Here is a 12,976-nt window from a genome sequence, read left to right on the forward strand (position 1 = left end):
TAGTCCATTCCTGATTTTACCAAAGCCACGTGCAATTGAAACAAAGTGGTCCTTAATCTTGTCCTCCAGCCCTTTGCAATAAACACCAACATTCCATTTATTAGCCTCAGCCCGCTTTCTAATTCTGCGTCGCGGAGCGCTTTTGTTGGGACAGGGACTGTCAATTGAGACTTTTAAAGTGTCATCATTCATTGCACATTCGGCTGCAGCAAAAACGTTGTCGCTGACACATTTATTGAAGCACAAGGCAGGTTTCAGTGGTAAAGCAGCAATTGTGACTTTAATAAAAGCCCACAGTGGGAAAACTCTGCTACAGCTGATCCTCCTGCAGAACCACAGAGCTTAAAGACGCCCAACGTGGGGCTCGAACCCACGACCCTGAAATTAAGAGTCTCACGCTTTGCCGACTGAGCTAGCCGGGTACGGGAAAATGCTGCTCCATATCTTATATCGCAGCAAGACAATTCTTGGTTTTCACCTGGTGTCTCAGTCTGCTCCGGATTCCAAGGTGACTGGCAAAAGCCCGACGCTGCCATGCATTCCACTCAATCGTCAATAACATCATTCACATCTTCCACTTTCTTAGCTGCACCTCCTTCCAAACATTGCCACCCAATAATACTTCGGATTTCTTCCGGCATTTACCAACATTGTGCCCTCATCCTGAAATGACATTGTCTTCAGCAACAAGGAAAGTCTCAGCACACTGAGCTTCTTCTCTCGAGAAAGAGAAGGCGAAGAGATGATCTGATCGAATTTGGGAATCTTTGTCCCTGGTTCATCAGGGAATCACTCAGCTTCAGGTTTACAGCTGTTGAATCTGCATCAAACACATCATGAGATATTTATCGATTCCACATTGAGATGTCATTCTAACGATCAGATTTTGGCATCTGCTTTTTATCCGCCCCCTCTCACTCTCTCTCTCTCTCTCTCTGTCTCTTTGTCATTAGATTACAGCAGTGACTACGCTTCAAATGTACTTCATTGGCTGCAAAACGCTTTGCGATGTCTTGACATCGTGAAAGGTCTTGTTTAAATGTAAATCTTTCTTCCTTTCTGTCTGTCAATCTCAATGAAGAAAGATATGGAATTGTGAAATATATCTGCTCCTTTCAGTGTCTGCTCCACTTTCTGTCTATCTGTCATTCCCTATTTCTCTCTATGTATCCCTCTCTGTCTATGCGCCTGCCTCTTTTTCTCTCTTTTTCCCTCTCCCCGATCGTCCTCCGCTTTGAAGCATACGGGCACCAAGTCAATTGCATGCATTCACCTCCTCGGGGAATTGACGCACGCGGAGACACACAGCGAAACATTGAAAGACACAGTCACATCCACTGAGAGTGAGGGAAAGAACAAAGAACAAAGATAATTACAGCACAGGAACAGGCCCTTCGGCCCTCCAAGCCTGCGCCGATCCAGATCCTCTCTCTAAACATGTCGCCTATTTTCTAAGGTTCTGTATCTCTTTTCTTCCTGCCCATTCATGTATCTGTCTAGATACAGCTTAAAAGAATCCATCGTGCCCGCATCTACCACCTCCGCTGGCAATGCGTTCCAGGTGCCCACCACCCTCTGCGTAAAGAACTTTCCACGCATATCCCCCCTAAACTTTTCCCCTTTCACTTTGAACTCGTGTCCTCTAGTAATTGAAACCCCCACTCTGGGAAAAAGCCTCTTGCTATCCACCCTGTCTATACCTCTCATGATTTTGTACACCTCAATCAGGTCCCCCCTCAACCTCCGTCTTTCTAATGAAAATAATCCTAATCTGCTCAACCTCTCTTCATAGCTAGCGCCCTCCATACCAGGCAACATCCTTGTGAACCTCCTCTGCACCCTCTCCAAAGCATCCACATCCTTTTGATAATGTGGCGACCAGAACTGTACGCAGTATTCCAAATGTGGCCGAACCAAAGTCCTATACAACTGTAACATGACCTGCCAACTCTTGTACTCAATGCCCCGTCCGATGAAGGAAAGCATGCCGTATGCCTTCTTGACCACTCTATTTACCTGCGTTGCCACCTTCAGGGAACAGTGGACCTGAACACCCAAATCTCTCTGGACATCAATTTTCCCCAGGACTTTTCCATTTACTGTATAGTTCACTCTTGAATTGGATCTTCCAAAATGCATCACCTCGCATTTGCCCTGATTGAACTCCATCTGCCATTTCTCTGCCCAACTCTCCAATCTGTCTATATTCTGCTGTATTCTCTGACAGTCCCCTTCACTATCTGCTACTCCACCAATCTTAGTGTCGTCTGCAAATTTGCTAATCAGTCCACCTATACTTTCCTCCAAATCATTAATGTATATCACAAACAACAGTGGTCCCAGCACGGATCCCTGTGGAACACCACTGGTCACACGTCTCCATTTTGAGAAACTCCCTTCTACTGCTACTCTCTGTCTCCTGTTGCCCAGCCAGTTCTTTATCCATCGAGCTAGTACACCTTGGACCCCAAGCGCCTTCACTTTCTCCATCAGCCTGCCATGGGGAACCTTATCAAACGCCTTACTGAAGTCCATGTATATGACATCGACAGCCCTTCCCTCATCAATCAACTTTGTCACTTCCTCAAAGAATTCTATTAAGTTGGTACGACATGACCTTCCCTGCACAAAACCATGTTGCCTATCACTGATGAGCCCATTTTCTTCCAAATGGGAATAGATCCTATCCCTCAGTATCTTCTCCAGCAGCTTCCCTACCACTGACGTCAGGCTCACCGGTCTATAATTACCTGGATTATCCCTGCTACCCTTCTTAAACAAGGGGACAACATTAGCAATTCTCCAGTCCTCCGGGACCTCACCCGTGTTTAAGGATGCTGCAAAGATATCTGTTAAGGCCCCAGCTATTTCCTCTCTCGCTTCCCTCAGTAACCTGGGATAGATCCCATCCGGACCTGGGGACTTGTCCACCTTAATGCCCTTTAGAATACCCAACACTTCCTCCCTCCTTATGCCGACTTGACCTAGAGTAATCAAACATCTGTTCCTAACCTCAACATCCGTCCTGTCCCTCTCCTCGGTGAATACCGATGCAAAGTACTCGTTTAGAATCTCACCCATTTTCTCTGAGTCCAAGCATAACATTCCTCCTTTGTCCTTTAGTGGGCCAATCCTTTCTCTAGTTACCCTCTTTCTCCTTATATATGAATAAAAGGCTTTGGGATTTTCCTTAACCCTGTTTGCTAAAGATATTTCATGACCCCTTTTAGCCCTCTTAATTCCTCGTTTCAGATTGGTCCTACATTCCCGATATTCTTTCAAAGCTTCGTCTTTCATCAGCCGCCTAGACCTTATGTATGCTTCCTTTTTCCTCTTAGCTCGTCTCACAATTTCACCTGTCATCCATGGTTCCCTAATCTTGCCATTTCTATCCCTCATTTTCACAGGAACATGTCTCTCCTGCACGCTAATCAACCTCTCTTTAAAAGCCTCCCACATATCACATGTGGATTTACCTTCAAACAGCTGCTCCCAATCTACATTTCCCAGCTCCTGCCGAATTTTGGTATAGTTGGCCTTCCCCCAATTTAGCACTCTTCCTTTAGGACCACTCTCGTCTTTGTCCATGAGTATTTTAAAGCTTACGGAATTGTGATCACTATTCCCAAAGTAGTCCCCTACTGAAACTTCAACAACCTGGCCGGGCTCATTCCCCAACACCAGGTCCAGTATGGCCCCTTCCCGAGTTGGACTATTTACATACTGCTCTAGAAAACCCTCCTGGATGCTCCTTACAAATTCTGCTCCATCTGGACCTCTAACACTAAGCGAATCCCAGTCAATGTTGGGAAAATTAAAATCTCCTATCACCACCACCCTGTTGCTCCTACATCTTTCCATAATCTGTTTACATATTTGTACCTCTATCTCACGCTCGCTGTTGGGAGGCCTGTCGTACAGCCCCAACATTGTTACCGCACCCTTCCTATTTCTGAGTTCTGTCCATATTGCCTCACTGCTCGAGTCCTCCATAGTGCCCTCCTTCAGCACAGCTGTGATATCCTCTTTGACCAGTAATGCAACTCCTCCACCCCTTTTACCTCCCTCTCTATCCCGCCTGAAGCATCGATATCCTGGGATATTTAGTTGCCAATCATGCCCTTCCCTCAACCAAGTCTCAGTAATAGCAATAACATCATACTCCCAGGTACCAATCCAAGCCCTAAGTTCATCTGCCTTACCAACTACACTTCTTGCATTAAAACAAATGCACCTCAGACCACCAGTCCCTTTATATTCATCATCTGCTCCCTGCCTGCTCTTCCCCTTAGTCACACTGACTTCATTATCTAGTTCCTTACAGGCTTTTGTTACTACCTCCTTACTGTCAACTGACCTCAATTGGTTCCCATCCCCCTGCCACATTAGTTTAAACCCTCCCCAACAGCGTTAGCAAAAGCACCTCCAAGGACATTGGTTCCAGTCCGGCCCAGGTGTAGACCATCCAATTTGTAATAGTCCCACCTCCCCCAGAACCGGTCCCAATGTCCCAAAAATCTGAACCCCTCCTTCCTGCACCATCTCTCAAGCCACGCATTCATCCTGACTATTCTTTCATTTTTACTCTGACTATCACGTGGCACTGGTAGTAATCCTGAGATTACTACCTTTGAGGTCCTACTTTTTAACTTGGCTCCTAACTCCCTAAACTCTGCTTGTAGGACCTCATCCCGTTTTTTACCTATATCATTAGTGCCTATGTGCGCAATGACAACTGGCTGTTCACCCTCCCCCTTTAGAATGTTCTGCAGCCGATCTGAGACGTCCCTGACCCGTGCACCTGGGAGGCAACATACCATTCGGGAGCCTCGTTTTCGACCACAGAACCGCCTATCTACTCCCCTTACAATCGAATCCCCTACGACTATAGCCCTTCCACTCTTTTTCCCGCCCTTCTGAACAGCAGAGCCAGCCACGGTGCCATGGACCTGGCTACTGCTGCCTTCCCCTGGTGAGCCATCTCCCTCAACAGTATCCAAAACGGTATACTTGTTTTGGAGGGAGATGACCGCAGGGGACTCCTGCGCTGCCTTCCTGCTCTTTCTCTGCCTTTTGGTCACCCATTCCCTTTCTCCCTCAGCAATCCTAATCTGCGGTGTGACCAATTCACTAAACGTGCTATCCACTACCTCCTCAGCATCGCGCATGCTCCAAAGTGAGTCCATCCGCAGCTCGAGAGCCGTCATGCGGTCCAACAAGAGCTGCAGCTGGACACACTTCCTGCACGTGAAGGAGCCAGGGTCATCAGCCATGTCCCTGAGCTCCCACATTGAGCAAGAGGAGCATGATACGGGTCTGAGATCTCCTGCCATTTTTAATCTTAAGTTTAAACTTAGTTAAATGAAAAAGGAACGAAAAGTTTTTACCAATCACAATAAAACCAGAGAAATCGAAAAGGCCTTACCTTATAAACACCCCACCGAGTCCTTTTTTTTGGTTAGAGGAGGAGGGCGGGTGGGAGACACTACAAGTGTGGTGTCTCGGGTTCAGAAACCGCCCAAATATATAGTGTTTTACTTACCCAGCAGCCCCCTGGCCTCCGCCGAAAAACAAAAGGAAATTAAATTTACTTTCAAACTGACTTTTCCAGCTGCTCACTCGCTCACACGCTGCTCCCGAAAAAGCTGCTGCACTGAAAGGAAAGTTATTTTAAACCGCCCAAATATATAGTGTTTTACTTACCCAGCAGCCCCCTGGCCTCCGCCGAAAAACAAAAGGAAATTAAATTTACTTTCAAACTGACTTTTCCAGCTGCTCACTCGCTCACACGCTGCTCCCGAAAAAGCTGCTGCACTGAAAGGAAAGTTATTTTAAACCGCCCAAATATATAGTGTTTTACTTACCCAGCAGCCCCCTGGCCTCCGCCGAAAAACAAAAGGAAATTAAATTTACTTTCAAACTGACTTTTCCAGCTGCTCACTCGCTCACACGCTGCTCCCGAAAAAGCTGCTGCACTGAAAGGAAAGTTATTTTAAACCGCCCAAATATATAGTGTTTTACTTACCCAGCAGCCCCCTGGCCTCCGCCGAAAAACAAAAGGAAATTAAATTTACTTTCAAACTGACTTTTCCAGCTGCTCACTCGCTCACACGCTGCTCCCGAAAAAGCTGCTGCACTGAAAGGAAAGTTATTTTAAACCGCCCAAATATATAGTGTTTTACTTACCCAGCAGCCCCCTGGCCTCCGCCGAAAAACAAAAGGAAATTAAATTTACTTTCAAACTGACTTTTCCAGCTGCTCACTCGCTCACACGCTGCTCCCGAAAAAGCTGCTGCACTGAAAGGAAAGTTATTTTAAACCGCCCAAATATATAGTGTTTTACTTACCCAGCAGCCCCCTGGCCTCCGCCGAAAAACAAAAGGAAATTAAATTTACTTTCAAACTGACTTTTCCAGCTGCTCACTCGCTCACACGCTGCTCCCGAAAAAGCTGCTGCACTGAAAGGAAAGTTATTTTAAACCGCCCAAATATATAGTGTTTTACTTACCCAGCAGCCCCCTGGCCTCCGCCGAAAAACAAAAGGAAATTAAATTTACTTTCAAACTGACTTTTCCAGCTGCTCACTCGCTCACACGCTGCTCCCGAAAAAGCTGCTAAGAGAGACAGACTGACAGAAAGCAAAAGCGTTTGCACATTGGGTTATTTCACTTCCATTTGCCACTGCAAGTTTTATGCGTGTTGGTAGCATATCGGAAACGAAAGAAAAGCGCTCAAGGAGCGTTTGGAATTTGAAGCAACGACTTGCCGCTTGCAGGAAGGAGGCTAAAATCCAAAAGAGTGAGTCGCGTAGCCAGCAGGATTTAAACCTGCACAGGTAGACCCCCCCGACCCCCACACTGGATTTCTAGTCCATCGCCTTAACCACTCGGCCATGACTACCGCTTGCGATTTGTTTGTTCTGCGATAAGGGGCTGGACGAGTCTGTTCTGCCATTTCGTACGATCATGGCTGATGCTCCACATCAACTACAATTTCCGACGCAATCCCTAAAGTCCAAACAATCCATCCATGTCAGCCTTCAATATATTCATCGACTGAGCATCCACAGCTCTCTGGCAGAGACAATTCCAAAGATTCACAACCCTCTGACTGAACAAATGTCTCCTCATCTCAGACTGAAATGATGTTTATCTTATCCTGACATTCTGCTCTACTTCTCACTCTCCAGCCACGTCAATCTGCGTAGCAGCACCTTAAGTGTCAAGCCCTCTCAAAATCTTACATGTTGCAAGAGACTACCTCTCATTCTTTAAATCTCCAAAGAATATCGGCCGGCCCATTCTACTCGATGTGTCATCGCAAGAGGAGTCTCTAATGCCAGGAATCAATCTTGTCAACCTCTCTTACTCTCACACTGAGGCAAGCCCCAAACCTTTCTCAGGTACGGAGGGCAAAACTATACACAGTAGTCCATTCCTGATTTTACCAAAGCCACGTGCAATTGAAACAAAGTGGTCCTTAATCTTGTACTCCAGCCCTTTGCAATAAACACCAACATTCCATTTATTAGCCTCAGCCCGCTTTCTAATTCTGCGTCGCGGAGCGCTTTTGTTGGGACAGGGACTGGCAATTGAGACTTTTAAAGTGTCATCATTCATTGCACATTAGGCTGCAGCAAAAACGTTGTCGCTGACACATTTATTGAAGCACAAGGCAGGTTTCAGTGGGAAAGCAGCAATTGTGACTTTAACAAAAGCCCACAGTGGAAAGATTCTACTTCAGCTGAACCTCCTGCAGAACCACAGAGCTTGAAGCCGCCCAACGTGGGGCTCGAACCCACGACCCTGAGATTAAGAGTCTCATGCTCTGCCGACTGAGCTCGCCGGGCACGTGAAAATGCTGCTCCATATCTTATATCGCAGCAAGACAATTCTTGGTTTCGACCTGGTGTCTCAGTCTGCTCCGGATTCCAAGGTGACTGGCAAAAGCCCGACGCTGCCATGCATTCCACTCAATCGTCAATAACATCATTCACATCTTCCACTTTCTTAGCTGCACCTCCTTCCAAACCTTGCCACCCAATAATACTTCGGATTTCTTCCGGCATTTACCAACATCGTGCCCTCATCCTGAAATGACATTGTCTTCAGCAACAAGGAAAGTCTCAGCACACTGAGCTTCTTCTCTCGACAAAGAGAAGGCGAAGAGATGACCTGATCGAATTTGGGAATCTTTGTCCCTGGTTCATCAGGGAATCACTCAGCTTCAGGTTTACAGCTGTTGAATCTGCATCAAACACATCATGAGATATTTATCGATTCCACATTGAGATGTCATTCTAAAGATCTGATTTTGGCATCTGCTTTTTATCCGCCCCCCTCTCACTCTCTCTCTCTCTGTCTCTTTGTCATTAGATTACAGCAGTGACTACGCTTCAAATGTACTTCATTGGCTGCAAAACGCTTTGCGATGTCTTGACATCGTGAAAGGTCTTGTTTAAATGTAAATCTTTCTTCCTTTCTGTCTGTCAATCTCAATGAAGAAAGATATGGAATTGTGAAATATATCTGCTCCTTTCAGTGTCTTCTCCACTTTCTGTCTATCTGTCATTCACTATTTCTCTGTATGTATCCCTCTCTGTCTATGTGCCTGCCTCTTTTTCTCCCTTTTTCCCTCTCCCCGATCGTCCTCCTCTTTGAAGCATCCGGGCACCAAGCCACTTGCATGCATTCACCTCCTCGTGGAATTGACGCACGCGGAGACACACAGCCAAACATTGAAAGACACAGTCGCATCCACTGAGAGTGAGGGAAAGCTCAGGGAGACAGACTGACAGAAAGCAAAAGCGTTTGCACATTGGGTTATTTCACTTCCATTTGCCACTGCAAGTTTTATGCGTGCTGGTAGCATATAGGAAACGAAAGAAAAGCGCTCAAGGAGCGTTTGGAATTTGAAGCAAGGACTTGCCGCTTGCAGGAACGAGGCTAAAATCCGAAAGAGTGAGTCGCGTAGCCAGCAGGATTTAAACCTGCGCAGGTAGACCCCCCCGACCCCCACACTGGATTTCTAGTCCATCGCCTTAACCACTCGGCCATGACTACCGCTTGCGATTTGTTTGTTCTGCGATAAGGGGCTGGACGAGTCTGTTCTGCCATTTCATACGATCATGGCTGATGCTCCACATCAACTACAATTTCCGACGCAATCCCTAAAGTCCAAACAATCCATCCATGTCAGCCTTCAATATATTCATCGACTGAGCATCCACAGCTCTCTGGCAGAGACAATTCCAAAGATTCACAACCCTCTGACTGAACAAATGTCTCCTCATCTCAGACTGAAATGATGTTTATCTTATACTGACATTCTGCTCTACTTCTCACTCTCCAGCCACGTCAATCTGCGTAGCAGCACCTTAAGTGTCAAGCCCTCTCAAAATCTTACATGTTGCAAGAGACTACCTCTCATTCTTTAAATCTCCAAAGAATATCGGCCGGCCCATTCTACTCGATGTGTCATCGCAAGAGGAGTCTCTAATGCCAGGAATCAATCTTGTCAACCTCTCTTACTCTCACACTGAGGCAAGCCCCAAACCTTTCTCAGGTACGGAGGGCAAAACTATACACAGTAGTCCATTCCTGATTTTACCAAAGCCACGTGCAATTGAAACAAAGTGGTCCTTAATCTTGTACTCCAGCCCTTTGCAATAAACACCAACATTCCATTTATTAGCCTCAGCCCGCTTTCTAATTCTGCGTCGCGGAGCGCTTTTGTTGGGACAGGGACTGGCAATTGAGACTTTTAAAGTGTCATCATTCATTGCACATTAGGCTGCAGCAAAAACGTTGTCGCTGACACATTTATTGAAGCACAAGGCAGGTTTCAGTGGGAAAGCAGCAATTGTGACTTTAACAAAAGCCCACAGTGGAAAGATTCTACTTCAGCTGAACCTCCTGCAGAACCACAGAGCTTGAAGCCGCCCAACGTGGGGCTCGAACCCACGACCCTGAGATTAAGAGTCTCATGCTCTGCCGACTGAGCTCGCCGGGCACGTGAAAATGCTGCTCCATATCTTATATCGCAGCAAGACAATTCTTGGTTTCGACCTGGTGTCTCAGTCTGCTCCGGATTCCAAGGTGACTGGCAAAAGCCCGACGCTGCCATGCATTCCACTCAATCGTCAATAACATCATTCACATCTTCCACTTTCTTAGCTGCACCTCCTTCCAAACCTTGCCACCCAATAATATTTCGGATTTCTTCCGGCATTTACCAACATCGTGCCCTCATCCTGAAATGACATTGTCTTCAGCAACAAGGAAAGTCTCAGCACACTGAGCTTCTTCTCTCGACAAAGAGAAGGCGAAGAGATGACCTGATCGAATTTGGGAATCTTTGTCCCTGGTTCATCAGGGAATCACTCAGCTTCAGGTTTACAGCTGTTGAATCTGCATCAAACACATCATGAGATATTTATCGATTCCACATTGAGATGTCATTCTAAAGATCTGATTTTGGCATCTGCTTTTTATCCGCCCCCCTCTCACTCTCTCTCTCTCTCTCTGTCTCTTTGTCATTAGATTACAGCAGTGACTACGCTTCAAATGTACTTCATTGGCTGCAAAACGCTTTGCGATGTCTTGACATCGTGAACGGTCTTGTTTAAATGTAAATCTTTCTTCCTTTCTGTCTGTCAATGTCAATGAAGAAAGGTATGGAATTGTGAAATATATCTGCTCCTTTCAGTGTCTTCTCCACTTTCTGTCTATCTGTCATTCACTATTTCTCTGTATGTATCCCTCTCTGTCTATGTGCCTGCCTCTTTTTCTCTCTTTTTCCCTCTCCCCGATCGTCCTCCTCTTTGAAGCATCCGGGCACCAAGCCACTTGCATGCATTCACCTCCTCGGGGAATTGACGCACGCGGAGACACACAGCCAAACATTGAAAGACACAGTCGCATCCACTGAGAGTGAGGGAAAGCTCAGGGAGACAGACTGACAGAAAGCAAAAGCGTTTGCACATTGGGTTATTTCACTTCCATTTGCCACTGCAAGTTTTATGCGTGCTGGTAGCATATAGGAAACGAAAGAAAAGCGCTCAAGGAGCGTTTGGAATTTGAAGCAACGACTTGCCGCTTGCAGGAACGAGGCTAAAATCCGAAAGAGTGAGTCGCGTAGCCAGCAGGATTTAAACCTGCGCAGGTAGACCCCACTGGATTTCTAGCCCATCGCCTTAACCACTCGGCCATGACTACCGCTTACAATTTGTTTGTTCGGCGATAAGGGGCTGGACGAGTCTGCTCTGCAATTTCATGCGATCATGGCTGATGCTCCACATCAACTACAATTTCCGACGCAATCCCTAAAGTCCAAACAATCCATCCATGTCAGCCTTCAATATATTCATCGACTGAGCATCCACAGCTCTCTGGCAGAGACAATTCCAAAGATTCACAACCCTCTGACTGAACAAATGTCTCCTCATCTCAGACTGAAATGATGTTCCTCTTATCCTGACATTCTGCTCTACTTCTCACTCTCCAGCCACGTCAATCTGCGTAGCAGCACCTTAAGTGTCAAGCCCTCTCAAAATCTTACATGTTGCAAGACATTACCTCTCATTCTTTAAATCTCCAAAGAATATCGGCCGGCCCATTCTACTCGATGTGTCATCGTAAGACGAGTTTCTAATGGCAGGAATAAATCTTGTCAACTTCTCTTACTCTCACACTAAGGCAAGCCCCAAACCTTTCTCAGGTACGGAGGGCAAAACTATACACAGTAGTCCAATCCTGATTTTACCAAAGCCACGTGCAATTGAAACAAAGTGGTCCTTAATCTTGTACTCCAGCCCTTTGCAATAAACACCAACATTCCATTTATTAGCCTCAGCCCGCTTTCTAATTCTGCATCACGGAGCAGTTTTGTTGGGACAGGGACTGTCAATTGAGACTTTTAAAGTGTCATCATCCATTGCACATCGCAAAGCGTTTTGCCGTGAACTGGAAAACTTTATCAACTTTGCTTCTAATTTCCACCCATCTCTCACCTTTAAATGGTCCATCACCGACCCTTCCCTTCCCTTCCTCGACTTCTCTGTCTCCATCTCTGGGGATAGGCTGTCTACTACTTATATTCATAATAAGCCCACTGACTCCCACAGCTACCTCGACTACACTTCTTTAAACCCTGCCTCCTGTAAGGACTCCATTCCATTCTCCCAATTTCTCTGTCTCCGACGCATCTGCTCTGATGATGCTACCTTCCATGATAGGATTTCTGATATGTCTTCCTTTTGTCTCAACCGAGGATTTCCCCCCCCCCCCCACCAACCCCCACCCCCCACCACCCCACTGTAATTGATATGCCCCTGAACTGTGTCCGGCCCATTTCCCGCACTTCGACCCTCACCCTTTCCACTCCCTCCCAGAACCGCGACAGGGTTGCCCTTGTCCTCACTTTCCACCCCATCAGCCTCCATATCTGAAGGATCATCCTCCGCCATTTCCACCACCTGCAACGTGATGCCACTGTCAAATGCAACTTCCCCTCCCTTCCCCTGTAAACATTCCAAAGGGATCGTTCCCTGCATGACACCTTGGTCCACTCCTCCATTATCCCCACCACCTCGTCCCCTTCCAAGGGCACCTTTCCCTGCAATCGCAGGAGGTGTAATACCTGCCCATTTACCTCCTCACTCCTCACTATCCCAGGCCTCAAACACTCCTTTCAGTTAAATTAGCGATTTACTTGTACTTCTTTCAATGCAGTATACTGTATTCGCTGCTAACAATGTGGTCTCCTCTACATTGGGGAGACCAATTGCAGACTGGGTGATCGCTTTGTACAATACCTCCGCTAAGTCCACAAGCAGGACCCTGAGCTTCCGGTTGCTTGCCATTTCAACACACCCCCCTGCTCTCATGCTCACATCTCTGTCCTGGGATTGCTGCAGTGTTCCAGTGAACATCAACGCAAGCTCGAGGAAGATTAGGCACACTACCGATAAGGCACA

At 46.6% G+C, this 12,976-nt stretch overlaps 6 non-coding genes across 6 annotated transcripts; all 6 read right to left on the bottom strand.

Annotated features, from left to right (window-relative positions):
- Nucleotides 1-349: 349 nt before the first annotated feature.
- On the bottom strand, nucleotides 350-422 carry trnak-cuu (transfer RNA lysine (anticodon CUU)). The gene has a single exon. It is a non-coding gene; the product is annotated as a tRNA-Lys (tRNA).
- Nucleotides 423-6,806: 6,384 nt separating this feature from the next.
- trnas-aga (transfer RNA serine (anticodon AGA)) lies at nucleotides 6,807-6,900 on the bottom strand. Its single transcript has one exon. It is a non-coding gene; the product is annotated as a tRNA-Ser (tRNA).
- Nucleotides 6,901-7,776: 876 nt separating this feature from the next.
- On the bottom strand, nucleotides 7,777-7,849 carry trnak-cuu (transfer RNA lysine (anticodon CUU)). Its single transcript has one exon. It is a non-coding gene; the product is annotated as a tRNA-Lys (tRNA).
- A 1,119-nt stretch (nucleotides 7,850-8,968) lies between these two features.
- trnas-aga (transfer RNA serine (anticodon AGA)) lies at nucleotides 8,969-9,062 on the bottom strand. The gene has a single exon. It is a non-coding gene; the product is annotated as a tRNA-Ser (tRNA).
- An 876-nt stretch (nucleotides 9,063-9,938) lies between these two features.
- trnak-cuu (transfer RNA lysine (anticodon CUU)) lies at nucleotides 9,939-10,011 on the bottom strand. Its single transcript has one exon. It is a non-coding gene; the product is annotated as a tRNA-Lys (tRNA).
- Nucleotides 10,012-11,134: 1,123 nt separating this feature from the next.
- Nucleotides 11,135-11,216, bottom strand: trnas-aga (transfer RNA serine (anticodon AGA)). Its single transcript has one exon. It is a non-coding gene; the product is annotated as a tRNA-Ser (tRNA).
- Between the last annotated feature and the right edge of the window lie 1,760 nt (nucleotides 11,217-12,976).

Source organism: Heterodontus francisci, chromosome 34 (assembly GCF_036365525.1).
Source record: "Heterodontus francisci isolate sHetFra1 chromosome 34, sHetFra1.hap1, whole genome shotgun sequence".
Lineage (NCBI taxonomy): Eukaryota > Metazoa > Chordata > Chondrichthyes > Heterodontiformes > Heterodontidae > Heterodontus > Heterodontus francisci.